Raw genomic sequence first — 18613 nt, 5'->3', positions numbered from 1 at the left:
GTGTTAAATTTAAAGCACAAAGATGGGAGTTTTGAGGAGTTTAGGATATCTGTGGCACTCTTCAAAGAGCTGCAGCCATAGGCTACTGCAAGGGGATTATACTGGATCTCATTATAAAGTTTAGGCTTCGAATAGTTTAGCCAATGCTGTCTCCAGTGCAACTGGCATTCCATGCACTTGAGAACAATGTCATTATCACTATAGTGACCTTAAGAAACACAAGCAGGACCTTCTCAGATGATGGGAGGCTGAATTTAGGACTGCAAACATCCCTCAGATGTGAAAGTGTACTGACCCATAACCTATCTATAATATGGCATTAATGATCTAGCCAGCCTCCTCAGTTACTCATTATGCTTTTATATACATTTATTTTTGTAATGTCTGGCTGTACAGGAAGTAGGTATAAACTGTGAGGCACTTGCAGGAGAGCTTAACTTTCCTCAGAGAGTCACATGGTAAGTATGACTTGGGTCCACATTCAGGCTAGATATTTTATTTCATTTCCTCATTCACTAGCATCTTGAGTAGGCATACATTAACCTTGACCTCAGGCATGCCTCCCCCAATAACTCTTGTTGCTTCCATTAGGCAATGAGAATACCAGATTAAATTTGCATGGGTTCAACATCCAGACGCAGCAATTACTTTTACTTTTAACAGGATAAGTACATCTAAAACATTAACAGCCATGATATGTCAGGAGCAATTCAGTTATGGTAATTGCAATTATTACATTTGAATGCATGTATCCTACCCATCATAGGAAAATAAAGGGTGCGGTTTGTTATATCATAGCAGTGAAATTTATTTATTTTATGACACATGAATGCATTTCCATCATATATAGATTTAGCAAAGGTGAACAATAGTAAATTATCATAATTGTTTATGTATTTCCAAACAAAGCTTATTGAAAAAATACAGTAATATAACATGCCATGTATCTAACTATTTTTTTTTGTTTCCCCCACCCTCCCTCTTTTTCTATGGGGGAGGGTTATAATTTATTAACATTCTGCTGCTGGTATACCTGGATGCTGAAAGATAAATGACCAACAGCACAGAGATGTAGACTGACTACTGCAGCTCAGCCCACCATACTTCCCCAAGTGGCAGCACAGACACCCAGCACTTTAGGTTTACAATCTGTCAGTGTTGCCTGCACAACCCCTTCCCTACCTGATCCACCTGCTTCAGTTAGCCCTGCCTCATCTGCTGGTGCAGTGGTATCCTCTGGGAGCAGTACCAAAGGAGGTAGAGATTTTGTCACCCAGTAGGAGCCGATGTGGTTAGTGGAGGATATCATGGAGAGGGGCTTTGGTGCACATATTTGCAGAGTTGAAAATGTCCTGCATCAGGTTTCAAAGACTGTGATAGAGCATGTCAGGTACTGACCTAGGGAGCTACTACAGGAGACAGCAATGACAGTTTGGAGGGTGAGGACTGAAATCTCACTGTTCTCAAGCTGGACCATCCCTGTCAGTCTTGTATGTTCAGTATTTCTATACCCGATTCTTAACCTACCCTACTCACATGACCCTCTCATTCCTAATCACCTTTCCCAACATTCATCTCTATCCAAAATAAATAAATAAATAATAATAAAAATGTGCACCTGTCCCATAAAAAATATACCCCTCACATATCTCTCCACTTTGCCTATGTGTCATCTTGATGCACTTGATCTGGTCCCATTTGCCATACAACATTGTTCTGTTGTTGTCAGCCATCAATAGTGTGGTGACTCTCTAAAGTAATGAAATTGTGTATATAATTGTACATTTATGTTGTGAAGTGGATACCTATGGTGCTCTCTCGCAACCCTCCTGCAAATTCCTGTTGCCAACCCCATTTTTACCACTGTCCTATCCTCCCCTTTTTTATATGTTTAATCTAATCAAATGACACACATGACATACATGGCCAGAAATGGCACATGGAAATGCTTTCACTTTGTCTTTGGTATTTGCATGGAGGTTGGCAGAGAACAACAGTACAGAGGTAATGATGAATGCTGTTTAACTTCTTACTGTACAAGTTGATGATTTCAATTTAATCCGCAATGGTCTGGTTGCTTTCCCCCAAATGTGCTTAAATCTGCTGACTATGGAAATACAGAATAAAGGTAGTACTGGAAAAAAGTGAAAGTAACAGTTCTTGAGCAGAAGGCTGCAATAATGTAGGAGTTCCTATGGGGCATGTTGAGCTACTCTGTTCATAGATTGATGTTTTTGCAAAGTGTTGTGGGTTTGATTATAGCTGTAGGTCAAGCTATAAATTAATGAAATATCATATTCCTATCATATATTTAATTTCAAACATCTGTATTCCTCCCCATATACAACATTTCAGCAAGCACTTTATTTTATAGCGTGTCAGTTTAATAATGATTTAATAAGTAACAGTAATGCACCATACAGATGGTCTTACATGCCCCACAAAATGTATTGTTGCTATTATGGTCATCTGTCTCCAGCTCTCTGTTTTCACCCCTTCTGCTTCAGTAAGTTGTCACTCTGCTTCATTTGTGTTATTTAAATACTGTAAAGTAGCAATTTGTGTGTAATGAGATAATGTTTACATACACAGATCTTTGACTTTTTTAAAGGGTTCTAATTTCACTATTAGTTAAGTGTTACTGACTGTTTTTGGTACACCATTATCTGTTGACTACATATTGCTATGAGCCAACATTATCCTTTTTCTGTCGTAAGCTACTTTGTCCCTGCCATCTGATACTGTAGATGTATCTTTATTTATTTAACATTTGTTGACTGGGAAAGTCCTACTAGGACAGAGCTTATTTTCAGCAGGGACCTGGGGAGAAACACTCCAGATGCATGTCTTTGGAATGTGAGAGGAAAGTGAAGTACCAGGAGGGAATCCACGAGAATGCAGGTAAAACAAACTCCACAAAGAAGGCACCCCAGCTGAGAATCAAACTGGAGAACCTCTTGCTGTGAGGTGACAATATTAACTGCTGCACTACTGTACCTCCCCTCTGTATCATTGTTCTTTCACCTCTACATTTGTACAGCGTCTGACACTGAGCAACAAATGCAACTAAGGCTAAAATGGAAGTACACAGCTTATGGCAAAAGTTTGTGATTTTATTGCCTTTGGCTGCATTATTCTTGTACTTCACGCTGCTGTGTTTAGCTATGTATATTCAGTTAAATGTACTTTTCAACTAGCTGACAAGTTGGATGTTCAGACTACAGTGGTCAACAGGATAATGAGGATGAATGCATACATTCATGTTTGCTGAAATCTGCAGTCAAATGTCAACTATCAAAGGCCTGACTTTCTATTTGGTGTGCTTCGGTAATACACATGTATAAATATTTTCCTTGTAATGCTGTAAAGGTTTGAATCCAGATGGATGAAAAAAAATACTTTGACTCCTGAGGCTGCAAATGTTGACTACACCATTCCTTAACATATTGTTATACTGCTGCTATATTAATGTGCCAACCTGCTATTGTGAAGCTGGTCTTGTACTGATCTTTGTGCAAAAGTCATCACAGAGCAAAACAGAGTACTGCTAATTTCCATTCTAAGTTCAACACTTAAAGATATTTATTTATTAAAATATTTGATTACTGGGAAAGTCCAACTGGGGAGGACCCCATTTTCAGTGGAGGCCCATTGATAAAAGCTCCAAAGTATTACAAAACATTTTAAAAACAATAATTTTACCATCGTTAAAAAGATACAAAAAAAAAAAAACAGTTTACCTAATTATACCAAATTAAACATATGAAAACATTGGATACGAATAAATACAAGTTATGTGACAAAAATTGAATAGTTAGAAAAGCTTTTTAATAGAGATATTTAAGGTAAGTTAGCAAAATGCAGACAGGAATTGCAAAATGAAGTGAGAGAAAAGGAGGCTTATGGTATATTTGCACAGAAAGTCAGAATAGAGAAGTTAATAAAAGTAAGGAAGTGATTCTAGAGGAGCCGGTAAGGAGATGTAAGTTATAAATAGGTATTTGTTTGTATTTAGGAGCACAGTTTATCCCAGTGTTGAGCAAGAACAGAGGCAGCGTTTGGCTAGGAAGTCTTGCAGAATGGTTTTGAAGGATGGGAGGGAAGGTATTGACCTGATGGATACAGGTAAGGTGATTAAAGCATGCACTAATACTTTTCCATTAGCAGCACAATTCAGCTTGGCCGTGCTATGCTCAAAGAGTAACAAAAAAAAAAGGAAAGTCAAATTATCATGTTTAGGTTGTTCAATATGTGTCAACAGTATATCTTGATTTCAGAATGATGTTGACTGAATTCATTTAGTTATTTAATGTATGTCTGTTCTACAATGTTTACACTTGCAACTGCTTTACAAGCTTGGGTAACATTCTCACACAATCCATCACTGGTATTCTGCAGTGCATTGTCCTGTGTGTGACTTGCATGTTTGTCTTGCTAATGCACATAGTGCATGTATGAGACAATATAAGTGTGCAGTCATACAAACATGACATCACAAGAATGTTTGACTGATAGTCTGCTGATTTACAACAGAGAATGTCTATGGCATCTCATAATGTGAAACATGTCAATACCCCTCAAAGTAGCACAATGTACATGAAGGGCAGTATTTAAATGTCAGTACAGAAGTATTTAGTTAAATGGGACAATCACGGTGATGTAACATTATCTTGTGCACATGTATGCATTTGTTGCACAACCTCTGATGCACAACACAACCTGTTCAAAACAGAAGATTTTCAAGAAGTACAAATGAGCTATTTCACACCGCTAAAGCTAATCTTCTCCTGTGGTGCTTGTGAATAATGCGGTATTTTCTAGATCATGTAACTAGATAGGTAGGAGGTTAAATGCTCATCATGGGAAGTGTGTGTGTATATAATGCTTTGTGCTGTATCCAATTTCCCTGAGAAGAAAGCATTTAATGCTTCCCACAGCTCTCTTATTCCACTATTTTCCACTATTTTCTGAAACACACTGATGAGGTCATCACGACAAAAGTACACTCTCTCTCCCCTTAAGAGTCAGACATCTCATGTTGCACTAGTGATTAATGCACTGTTATCTAAATTGTGTAATCAGGTAGGAAATTCAATGCTCAGCCTGGAAAACTTGTGTGCGTGTATATCACTGTATATAACACGGTGTTATTTCTATTTCTAATGAGAATAATACTTTTAACTCTTCACACAGCTCCCTTATGCCATGTTTAACTGAAACATCCTCTCTGAAATACAATGATGAGGTCATCGTAACAAAACTGCAGCCTCTCCCCCTTAAGATTCAGACTTTCCCTGACGCACTTGCTGATAATACACTGCTTTCTATACTGTGTAACTAGATGGATACTAGATTCAATGTTCAGCATGCAAAAACTTATGCATGGTGGTGTGTGTGCGTTTCTGCTTTTGTGAGCACATGCAATGGTTGATGATGTGTCCACTTGTCTTCAAGAGAAGACAATTAACTCTTTACACACATTCCTTATCTCACTTTCTTCTGAAACACATTAATGAGGTTATCATGGCAAAAGTACTGACATTCTGTGCTGGTGCACACAGGTACCTTTCCATAACCACAAACACTAGAGCTAGTCATGAACTTGTGTTTGCAAACATGTAAGAGCTATGAGCAGCATGTGTATTCAATTAGTTCTGCTGGTCATTCGGCTAACATACTACCATTGTGTAGGGTTAGTGAGACGCATACGTAACTGAATGAATCCCATGGTTGAGGTGTTACATGTAAAATATGCTTTAGCTTCATGAGGCCTATTTAAATGTGGCAAATTCACAAAAGATCCTTCATAAATATACTTAAACAGGTGCACATCCCACATCTATAGGTCCCCTTAGGTCTTTGCTCTGTCCTATCTCCTCTATCCTTTGACAATCAAAAATATATACATATCATTTGCTTACAATCATATGAAAGCTCTCAGCTGGGTCATCAACATGTTGCTGACAGTATAGGTATAATGTGAGTAGCTGCTGATAAATTGTTTACAAAATATTACAAACTTAATAGCTACTGTGTTTACTTTAACTTATAAAAATCCATTTTAAGATGTAGAAGCTGAAGAATACTACCACTGTAAAAACAGTTTATGATGAATAGTTTGCCATTTACACTTCTTCAGTAACCTCTATGGTTCCAGAGATATGAACATTTGCTTGAAATCCGAGGACAATTTGATTTTATCAAAATTCTTAAGCTCCACTCATTGGAAGTTACAGTGCAAACTTCCAGAACTCCATTGGAGAGTATGAGTTAACTCTTAGACCCAAATACCAGATAATTCAATAAATAAATCAAGGAATGTATGTCTGTGTTTTATGTAGTAATAATGTCAATGAGATTTCAAGTCTCCTGAAAGTTGTTTGTGACTTATACTGGGGTTAGCAGACTTGATGTGAAACATTTTGCAGCATTTTTCTGATTAAGTCATTGTCTTTGTAGTGACCTGTGGAAGCACTTTTTTCAGGCATCTAAAGGCACTAATTATATGGCTATAGAACATGTTTTGTACAGCAGCATTTTCAGATCATTAGCATTACAGTTAAGTGTGAGGCTGTGAGGTTCTTGACAAATACTATGACAGATCCAATTTGTCTAACTTGTTTTTTTTTTTATTTTGTACTCTACTCCATAGCAGTGACTTCAACTGACTCAATGCAATATTCATTTACTATAAGAAAACACAGCAATTTGTTTCATTGTTAGTCAATCAATTTGACAGATGCTCTGTGAGCTCAAGGTTAATATAGTCAGTCATAACTCTAATTAATTGGCTTCAGCATGCTGTGGGGAGATAGAAATGTCTGTTTTCAGTAGTATAGCTTAAAGAACAATATTAAATGTAAAACAAGTGAAATTTCTGAAGTGTAGCTTATTAATTGGTGCTGCTCAGCTAGATGACAGATGTGTTTTGATCTTGAGGAGCATGATCACCCTCCAGTTCAATTATTTTGACTCTTTTTGCTTAAATCACGAACTCCTGTTACTAAAGAGCTGGCATGAGGCCATGATCTCTAACATCACAACTGACATATCTTTGTTGAGGATTCTTCACATATTGGCAAGATTCCTTAACTCTAGGAGCCTCAAATTCAGTAATATAAAAGGAAATTAAAATATATTACACCTCCAAGTATCAAAAGTGTTTGCAGTCATTTTTTATAACTACTTTGTTAATTATCTATTTACTAACATTATGCATTATTGTCAAGGGTGTGGTCAGGCATATGCTTTGGCCAATCAGTTTTTTAAAGTAATTTATTTATTTTATGAAATAAGATGTGCTAGCATTTAACTCATTTCCTCCAAAAGAGTTTTTTTGAGTTTGTGCCATAACTTCCAGTGACCATGGCCTGAGCCTTTTAAAAAAATAAGGTATTACCCTACAGTTCAAACAAATGTTCATATCTCTAGGACTATAGGTGTCTCTAGAGAACTGCAAATTACAAACTACTCAACACAAAGTAACCTTTACAAAGGTTGTATTCATTCAATTCTATGTCTTAAACTGGATTTTAAACCGCAATAAATATGAATTTTGTAATGTTTTATAAACACCTTACGATATCCCAGTAAAGCAACACACAGCAGCATTTTCTTCATGCAGCTTTGAGGTTTCAAATGAGGCTAAGACGTTCTGTCTCTTGATTGCTGAGATATTTAGAGAAATGTGAAAATTATTATAATACTAATAGTATACGAATATCCAGTGTCTATCTGCACTACACAGATGTCACATATCAATACAGTTGTGTTTGCTATCATGTAAGCTTTAATACGTAATTTTCTAATACCTTGTATGCAACTTGGTTTTAGAATTACTAATGCAAATATAAACAAGCCATAATGGATGCCTGGAGGCATGACAAAGATGTAACTGCAGAAATGCCTAGAGATCTCATTAGAGTATAATGTGAGTTAATTAAAAGGCCTTAGCATATCTTTAAATAAGTTCATAGGTAGTTACTAGGCATGCGGTAATGGAGACCACTGACAAGCCTAACAAAGATTCCCATTTACCCCAGAGCACTATCTGGTTAAGTCACTTGCTCAGAGTCGGCAAATGGAGGCTGCTGGAATCCAACCCTAAACTGCAAAAAAGTCTCCTTAATTTTTCTTTTTTTTTTTAATTAAGTTACAAAGTTTCTGAAAAACTTTTATGTCAGACAGGCTACATATTTCTGGGATGGAGGGTGTCAAAGGTGCTACACTTAGGGTCCTACTTTTCACAAGGCAGTCCCTATTATTGCAGCGGTGATTGGAAAAAATATAAAAATAGCAAATGTCCTGAGACTTTTTGACAAAAAATATTTTCCAAGTTTTCTCTAACAAAAGTACTGAATAATTACTTTATATCTGAAACTAAGGGCTTTTCATCCAGAAAAAAGGAGGTCGTTGTCCCACTGTACTCATCCCTCATTAGACCCATTATAGAATACAATGCCCCGTTTGGTATGTACCTCTCAAGACATCTGCAACAACTGGAAAGGCCACAGAAATACCTCACTAAAAGAATCACAGGCCTAAAGCAGATGCCTTACGCTGACCGCCTTAAAAAACTCCAGCTATACTCTGTCGCATATCGTCTACTCAGAGGCGATCTTTGCTTAACATACAAGGCCATGTCAAACCCAGAGCTGTTGGACATGCTACACTTAAAGAAATCCCAATCCCTCAGAGCCACATGCTCCAGGGATCTAAACCTTGTCATCACAATAAACAAAACATGCTGGACGGATAGGTTCCTAACCCAGAGACACCCCAGACTCTGGAATAGATTGCCCATACATGTCAAGCAGAGTGCCTCTTTGGTTCTCTTCAAAAGGAACCTTGACAATTGGATGGGAGAAAGGAAATTCACCCCGGGGATCACGTCAGTCACCCTGCTAGACAGGGGTCCAGGGAAGTAAATAGTGTGGGAAGAAATAGCCAGGGAATTGTTATGGCTAGGCTTGTATAGGCCCTAGGGCTGATAGCCTAGTACCAACCTATGAACCTATGAATACCTAACCATACCTCTCAACTGTACAGATTTTCACAGAATATCCATATTTTTGGTCTGTTCCTCATAAAAATTGTGTTTTTGAAAAATTATTGGAATGATCATTCTAAAGATTAAAGACTCTAAATAATGACATGCATTTGAGTTTCAGACTTCATATCCTTTAGAAAATGCATGCTACCTCACATTCTATTATTATAGCAACTTTCTAAGTTTATAAGAGCAATAATTAAAATATGTCCCTAATTATGGGCCTACGTTCCCCCCATTATGCCAGGCTTTGTTCAGATTTCTTGTGCTAAGAGGTTGAGAGGTATGGTTAAATTTGATATGAAAGCGTGGAAACAAAGGTCCTACATGAGTGAGATTTTATTAAGACAATAAAGTGAAGTCCAGTCCTTTGTTTTGGCTGTCAGTATGGTTTGTACTGCACAATTTCATGTTTCCATAAAAACTAATCATCTTTGGGCATCTGAGAAGGTGATAACCCTACCTATACTTGAAGTAGAGAATCTCCATTTTGGAAATTGGTATAAGTTTTCAAAAATCCTGGCTATGTCTCTGATTATCGTAACCTAAAGTGTTATTGATGTTATTAAAATGTTTTAAATATTCAGCAAATATCATAAGACTTCCTTGCTGATGTAATTTGGGAGCACTACTGTTGATCACATGCTCATTAGCTGACTGCCAACATATTGGTGTAGTTTAGCTGCATTTTCATGCTGCGACTTGTTGGTAGATCGGTGTGCACACTATTACAGGTATTGTACTGTGATTGTAAAGCTGTAGGTCTCAGAAGAAAGAACCAGGTGGAAAAATGTTAGTCATTATAGGAAAGCTAAAGTAGGACATGAAAGTCATGATGGCCATTTTGTATACAATTAGTATTGTCCTACAATTAATGTATTCTTCTATAAAAACATATGACCATGTGTGACTTCAGGTGCCACACAACTTGAAGTCATGTGAGCATTAATCATAACTGTTCCATTTACTAGCAAAGTTGTCAGAAAAAGCAGAAAAGCTGCAAGAGAAGAAGGCAATATTAGAAAATATGTTGCCTGTAGGCTGCATGTCACCTTCCATTCCTGATGTTACAAGCTCAGCTGTAAAACCAGATCACTTATTTTCTGCAAATTCCTCCCAGATACCACATCATAGAATTAATGGGGATTCAGTCTGACCATTACTTCAAGATTCTTATATCCACTAAGCAAAAAGTAACCTTAGGAGACAAGACAGGTTTGAAAGATAGGAATCATTTTATTTCCGATAAATCATCTCATTATCAAAACAAATACTGTTGCTCCAGGTTAGGGGTTTACTATTACCCATGTTTTCATACAAACAAAAAACAAGTTAAATGATTGTTGCTGTAAAACATTACTGGTTGCAAATGTAGCAATTTGTACTGCCAATTTCAATCTTATTAACCCAGTAAAGCTACAATATAAAATACATTCTTATGTATTTACCACAATAGTGTATTTCTCCATGACCTAGTAAAAATAGTTTGTACACAGTAATCAGCAAAGGTTATATCCCTTCTATATATATATATATATATATATATATATATATATATATATATATATATATATAACACATATGGCCGAGACCATATGTTCGAACTCGTAAAAGTTCGAACACTGATGTAAAACCACATAAAACCAAAAATCACAAAACTAAACAACTATAGCAGGGGGGGCTATGCTCCCCTGCACCCCCCATGTTGGGGGCTTCACTCCCTCACACCCCCTTACTTAAATATACCAACTCCGAGATTGCACTACATTGCGGAAATGGGAAATCTTCCCTTTCCGCTCTGTACGGAGATTTCCATTCAGTCAGATCAGACTTTTACAAGTTCTAACATATGGCCATATGTGGTTCAAACTTATAAACGTTCGATCTACTGAAGGAGGCCCATATATATATATATATATATATATATATATATATATATCTACACGAAATTGCTGTAAGAATGAACATGTAACATGCCAAACTTAGAAAGAATGAAAAGCTACTGCACATATTAAACAGTAGTCAAACTTCTGAATGCAGATCTTGGAGCATTCAGAAAAAACACATGATTCATTTAAAGACCTATTTTAACACAGAAATGTATGTCAAACGGTTCAGTATGGAGATGGAGGTACAGTGAGGATCTGGAAATGTACCCTTTTTCCCACTGTAGAGCAGTCTTGCAGTTGGTATATATCATTTGCAGTGGGTCTGGGGCAGTGCAACCCCCAACAAGAGGGGTACATGGAGGCTTGCTTCTTTGCAAAAACATTGAAATATTACAATTCTTTGTTAAAAATGTGTTTAAATGGAGTAGCTGTTTTTTTGTGAATGGTCCACGATCTCCATTCACAAGTTAGAGTGCTGCTTACCATGCACAGTAGTTTTTCATTCTTCCTAACTTCAGCTTGGTAAGCATCCGTTTTTATAGCAATTTTGGTCTTCTCATCTCATTAATTTACATTTTGTCATTCTGGCAATTAAAACTTGTAAAATAGATCTATAGATCCACACACACACACACACACACACATATATATATATATATATATATATATATATATATATATATATACATGTATGTGTATATAGATAGCTCACTTTATATCCTTGAACTACTGAAATATCGAAATTCAGTATGTCTAAACTATAAAGTTGAATTTTTGAAACCACGAAAAAGTACAGTTTTGTACCTACCATAAATGTAGATGTTCGAGGATTCCCTTGCTGCAGTCCTGACAATTGGGTATAGTCCGCGTCCCAGTCGGCCCGAATACCAGAGTATAAGGCTGACGTCGGTCATGGCGCCTTAGACTGACGTCAGTACGTCAGGGTACTAATGCGCATGACCGACGTCATTTCCTCAGTCTTTTCTTGCCCCAGATGTCAGAAGACCCAAAAAGACAAGTCCCAAAAACAACCTGCACCAAAAAACATGTACAATATATACAAAAAATATAAGCATGTAAACTCACCTACACAACCACCCTGAAACACAGAGGGGAAGGAGGGAGGGTAAATTGGACTGCAGCAAGGGAATCCTCGAACATCTACATTTATGGTAGGTACAAAACTGTACTATGTTCTTCGTCTTCCCTTGCTGCAGTCCTGACAATTGGGTAGAATCCCAAAGCAGAGGTAAGGGAGGCTGGCAAATTATAAAGTAGCAGGAGCTGACAACATGCCTTGTAAAACAGCTGTGGCAAAACCAGCTCTAGTCTTAGAGTATATAGGCAGGTGATAATGCCTAGAGAAAGTATGCACTGAACTCCAAGTAGCTGCTTCCAGAATATCCTTAGTTGCCACCCCTTAGAAATGCTGTTGAAGTGGCAGTAGCCCTAGTGGAATGAGGCCTAATCCCAGCTGGAACCTCTTTGCCATGATGGGAATAACAAAATGCAATGCAAAAGCCAATCCACCTAGAAATAGTTTGTTTTGACACAGGCTTGCCCTGTGAACTCAAAGCAAAAGAAACAAGTAACTGCTGAGACTGCCTAAAATCTTTAGTCCTGCTCAAATAATAACGCAATTGCCTGTGTACATCTAAAGTGTGCAAAATCTTTTCCCCTTTATTTTGAGGATCTGCAAAAACGTAGGCAAATGAATAGTTTGGTTTAAAGCCACACTAGAAACCACCTTAGGCATAAAGGAAGGATTAGTACGTAATGATACCCTGTCCTTATGGAAAATCAAAAGGGCTCTACTGCCATAAGGGCCTGCAACTCAGACACCCTTCTTGCAGAAGTAATAGCCAACAGAAAAGCAGTCTTCCATGACAAATATTTCAATTCAGCAGTAGCTGCAGGCTCAAAAGGTTGTAGAGTAAGTTTTTCCAACACAAAATTGAGATCCCAAGCAGGAGTAGGAGCTCTACGTGGGGGTCTTATATTCTTTGCCCCTCTAAGAAACTGCTTGAACAAAAGATGCGAAAACAAAGGTGGGTCACAATCATAGTGAGCTGAAATTGCTGCAGCATGAATCTTTATGGAAGAGAAGGACAAACCTTTGTCCAATAATTCAGTAAGATATTGAAGAGCCACACTCAAATTAGGCTCTGAAATCTCCAAATTCTTTGCTGTACTCCAAAATAAAAATCTCTTCCATTTTTCTGCGTACACTCTCCTAGTACTAGGCCTTCTAGCTTCCATAATCACATTTAAAACTTGTTGAGGAAGCTGAGACCTACCATGCTTCAACACAGAATATGCCAAGCTGTGAGATGAAGAGATTGAAGCTTGACATTGAGCAGATGACCGTCCTTCTGAGATAACAGATGAGGAATCAGAGGTAAAGGCCATGGAGGCTTCTTTACAAGACTCCTTAGAAGTGGGTACCAGTGTTGCCGAGGCCAATCTGGAGCTATCAAAATCATCCTTGGCCTGTCCTGTCTGACCCTTAGTAATACCTTTGGAAGAAGAGGTAGAGGTGGAAAGGCATAGACATGAAGGTTTTTCCAACTGAAAGACAGAGCATCCACTTTCCAAGCTGTGTGATGAAACCCCTTTGTGCAATACTTTGGCAGCTGGTGGTTTAGTGGAGAAGCGAACAGATCTATGTCTGGAGTTCCCCATGACACTGTCAATTTCTGAAATACATGAAGATCCAGTTTCCACTCGTGGGGATCCATGATTTGTCTGCTTAATACATCTGCTAGGGAGTTCTGTGCTCCTGGCAGAAACCTTGCCTGAAGAGCCAGTTGCAGGCTTAACGCAGTCTCCCATAAAATCATTGCTTGCCTGCATAGAGGATAAGAATGTGTTCCCCTTGCTTGTTGATGTACCACATGACAGTTGTGTTGTCTGTCAGAATCAACACCTGCCCTGGAAGAAGTAACTCCTGAACGCCATCAATGCAAACTGGACTGCTAACATCTCCTTCATGTTGATATGTAGATGCTGTAGTCTGGCAGGCCACTTGTCTTGTATCCACTTTCCATTTAGATGAGCTCCCAAGCAGTGTCCGAGGCATCTGTCGTTAAAATCTGACTCGCCTCTGGCCGGGTCACAGAGAGTCCCTTGTTTAGGTGACATTCCTGAGCCCACCACAAGAATTCCTTTTGAAGGCAAGGTATTATTTGAATGACAGTGTCCAAATCTTGGCAGTGCTGTGTCCATACATTTTGAGATACCATTGCAGCTTCCTCATATGCAGTTTGGCATTGGGAAGCACCAGAATACAAGATGCCATGAACCCTAATGCTTGAAGGACTGTCCTTGCAGTCAGCACGGACTGATGAGATAGTTGATGGAAGTAAAGTGACAGACTCTTTTGTTTGTCCGGGGTTAAAAGGCCATCTGGGCTGCTGTATTCAGTCTCACACCCAGAAAGCACATGTCTTGAGAGGGTACTAGACTGGACTTTATTTCGTTCACAGAATACCCTAGGCATCTTAGCACTGCTATGACATATTCCAGATGCTGTAGAAGGTGTTCCTTTTCTTGAGCCAGAATCAGGCAGTCGTCCAAGTAAGGATAAATTTGAATGCCTTGAAGCCTGAAGTAAGCTATCACTGGAGCCAGAACCTTTGTGAATACTCTGGGCGCAGTAGATAAGCCAAAGGGCAATGCAGAGAACTGATAATGAAAATCTCCAGTTCGAAACCGCAGATACTTTCTGCAACTTAGCCTTATGGGCACATGAAGGTAAGCTTCCTTGAGATCCAAAGTTACCATCCAGTGATCCTTGCCCAGCAGAGGTAACAGTTGCTGTAACGTCAACATCTTGAACTTGGGAATGTCCAGATAAGTGTTGAGGATAGATAAATCCAAAATTGGTCTCCACGTGTTCCCCTTCTTTGGTACTAGGAACAGGCGAGAATAAAATCCCAAGCCCCTTTCTGATACAGGGACTGGCTGAATAGCCCCTATCTGGAGTAACTGAGAAACTTGCTTGTGAGCCTCTTTTCTTTGTGGAGGAGGAACATCTGGCATGCCTTTGAAAGGGGGCATTGTGTGGAAATAAAATCTGTACCCGTGATGAATGATATCCAGCACCCATCTGTCTTGAGTGATTAAATCCCAATTTTCTTTGAAAAGAGACAATCTTCCTCCCAAAGGAGCTGCCAGACGAGAGTCCACTGGCAGCTGAAAAGGCAGGTCATTGGTTCTGCTTACGAAAGGACTGACCCCTGCCCTCACCAGAAGTCTGAGCAGGTGAACTGTCTGATCTAGGCCTAAACGAACCTTGAGCCCTGCCCCTACCACGTCTAGACCTACCCCTAGACTGGGAACCATAAGCAGGATATGTCCACCCTTAGCAGGCCAATTTCTACTAAACTTCGGAGGCTGCACCTGCAAAAATCTTTAACAGTCTGCATAGACTTAGCTTTGTCCTCCATTTTCTTTAAAACTGCTTCCACAGGCGGTCCAAACAACACATCAGACTGTAAAGGAGCATCCAAAATCCTGGTCTTAACATGCTCAGCTAAATTCTGATCCTTCAACCATGCATGTCTGCGAAGAACAGAACTAGTAGCAGCCACCCTCGAGGAGGCCTGAACAGCATCAAAACCACACTGCAAAGAATGCTTACCCACTTGTTCAGACACATGAACCAAATCCAGCAATTCTTTACACTCAATACCTTCCGCCAAAGCATCCACCTTAGATTTCAATTGTGAAAGGAGATAATTCTGATATTTCAGCATATGAAACTGACAATTCAACACCCTCATGGCTAGAGTGGAAGAAGTATATACTTTCTTACCCCACCTATCCAAAGCCCTTGCCTCTTTATCAGAGGGTACAGGATTTTTAACCACAGAAGCTTTAACACCTTTAGGCCCCTGAGAAACAGTTTCTGGGTCCGCCCTGGGACTCTTAAACAAATACTTATGAGCTTCGGGCACCCTATAATACCTATCAGGCTTAACAGGAGCAGGAGGCAAGGAATCAGGGTTCAGAGAAGCCTCTGCAAAACATCCTCCACCACATTCAACACAGGAGGAATAGCTAAGGGCCTATGCTGGGGCAAAACAAGAATTCCCTAAGCCTTTTCTGGAGTCAGAGTAATCTTGGCCTTCCCATTTAAAGTGCTCCCTCATGGAGTGAAGAGTCTCTGAAAATGAAAAATCCTCAGGAGGAGAAGCTGAAGGAGTGGAATCATCCACATCAGAATCAGAATAAGTAGGAAACTCTTGCAAGTCTTCCACAGAAGACTCTGAAGCCTGTGAACACTGTTCAAAACTATCAAACTCCTGTTCCACCCTAGGCCTCTTATCAGGTGGGGCATAGAACCTCTAATCAGAGTAATCAAATCTTCTGCCATTTTAAGCATATGTTTCTTAGGCACAGAGCCCGAAATGCTAGGAGCAGCCCCTACAGAAGCTGAACTTGGCCTTCCTCTAAAAGAAGCTTTGGCAACAGAAGGAGAGGCCCTAACTACCTTGGGAAGAGAGGGAAGAACAGCTACCTGAGAAGCCCCCTCAGCCTGGCCTACCTCCTGAGAGGGCACATCCTGTAACAGTAAAGTATCTGCCTGAGACTCCATAGAGACTCCTGGCAAAACCTCTGGCTCCCCTGAGCCTTCGAAAGGACCGACGTCCGGGACTGCCGGTTCCTCACCCCTAGACTTCACTGTTTTGTCCTTGCGCTTCTTAGATGAAGCAGGCGTCGGAGCATCCGGCGGCATAGTATAATTGCAACGCTTCCCAAACACTAACCTAGCACAATCAAGCCTCCTCTTAATAGTGCGCTTGTTAAATCTAGCACAAGAGCGGCAACCAACAACGTCGTGCTCAGGCCCTAAACAAGGTATACACAATGTATGATAATCCCTATGCGGTATCTGCTTCCCACAAGAAATACAGTTATTCACTTTTTCTGACATCCGGTTAAATACTGAGGCAAGAAAAAACCAAAATGTTCCCCAACGGGGTTACTTAGCCAACTCTGTTTTCGGTCTGAAACTCCGGTTTCGGAAAATCTCAGAACGCCAACCTGCACTCGCAAAATTGCTTCTGCATCGGACCATGCGGCAAAAAAGACTGAGGAAATGACGCCGGTCATGCGCATTAGTACCCTGACGTACTGACGTCAGTCTAAGGCGCCATGACCGACGTCAGCCTTATACTCTGGTATTCGGGCCGACTGGGACGCGGACTATACCCAATTGTCAGGACTGCAGCAAGGGAAGACGAAGAACATCTCAGAATCGCGAAATTCAAAATCTCGCACACCGGAGATTTTTAATTTTGAGCTTTTACTGCACACACACACACACACACACACACACACCATCCTCCCCACACACAAACACAAGCTCTCTACTACATAAAATTTGCTCTTCTTCTTCTACTGCACACCCCCACACCCCCTACTTAAATATTCTTACTCCAAGGTCGCACTACACACAAGCACACACAAAACACCACCACACCAGCTACATTCTCCTCAAACACACACATCGCAGCAACAAAACACACTGACACACACCACAGCCCCTACCCAAAACCCTTAACACACACACACACACACACTTACCTGAATCCATAACCACAGCAAAACCTCAGAGGCGCGAAATTTAAAACTGCTGGTATTCAAGGTTTTGAATTTCGTGCTTCTGAGCGTTCGCTGTTCTCAGGATTCCACTTTATGGGCTCGAAATACTGAATTTCGATATTTCAGTATTTTGAGCTTCTAAAGTGAATATATATATATATATATATATATATATATATATATATATATATATATATATATATATATATATAGAGAGAGAGAGAGAGAGATATTTAGTTTGCGTGTGTGTGTGTGTGTGTGTGTGTGTGTGTGTGTGTGTGTGTGTGTGTATATAACTACTTATCTATCTATCTATATATATATATATATATATATATATATATATATATATATATATAAAGAGCGACAGAGATGGCTAGGCTAGGTAACTTACCATCCCATATCATGAATAATAGAATACCATCAGCAAACTTTTAACAGTCTCGTAATGTGGCATCGTATATGCCTATATTTCACTTGTATACAGGTGTGTATGTGTTATATGTATGATTCCAATGAATTTTATACAATTTTAGCTTGCATTATATATATTACTGTATTTTTTCTGTTTCTCCAACAGCACTCTGACTAGACCTTTTCATCTTACATTATCTGCAGTGAATCTTACCATTTTGTCCTGAATTTGCTAAATACTTATTCTGTATACAGTATTTTTGATTAGAGAAACTGTGATGTATTTTTCAGCTCTTTGAAACTGTTTTTTTTTCTGGAATGGGTCAGAGGATCAATCAACTTAACTGGTGAACAAATAGTAAATAATAAAATAAGTTATATATGTATAAATATATATAATGGGATGGTTCACTTCTGTGGATGTTATGGAGTACAGTGTACTCTGTATAATGTACAATGCTCTATGAATTACTGGCTATAGCTATTTCTTTTGATCTTCTGAGAGCTTACCTAAGTGCAATTAGACTGGAAAAAGTTGCAAATATTCTTTTTAATTACTCCAAACCCTAGAGTACTATAGCTTATTTTATTTATTTATTTATTTATTTTTCAGGACTCCCACACAGTATCTTTTTAATGTGTTACAAAGTCC

Source organism: Protopterus annectens, chromosome 14.part0, assembly GCF_019279795.1.
Source record: "Protopterus annectens isolate FY-2018-M chromosome 14.part0, PAN1.0, whole genome shotgun sequence".
NCBI classification, from domain to species: Eukaryota; Metazoa; Chordata; order Ceratodontiformes; family Protopteridae; genus Protopterus; species Protopterus annectens.
Note: the sequence above shows the minus strand (reverse complement) of the source record.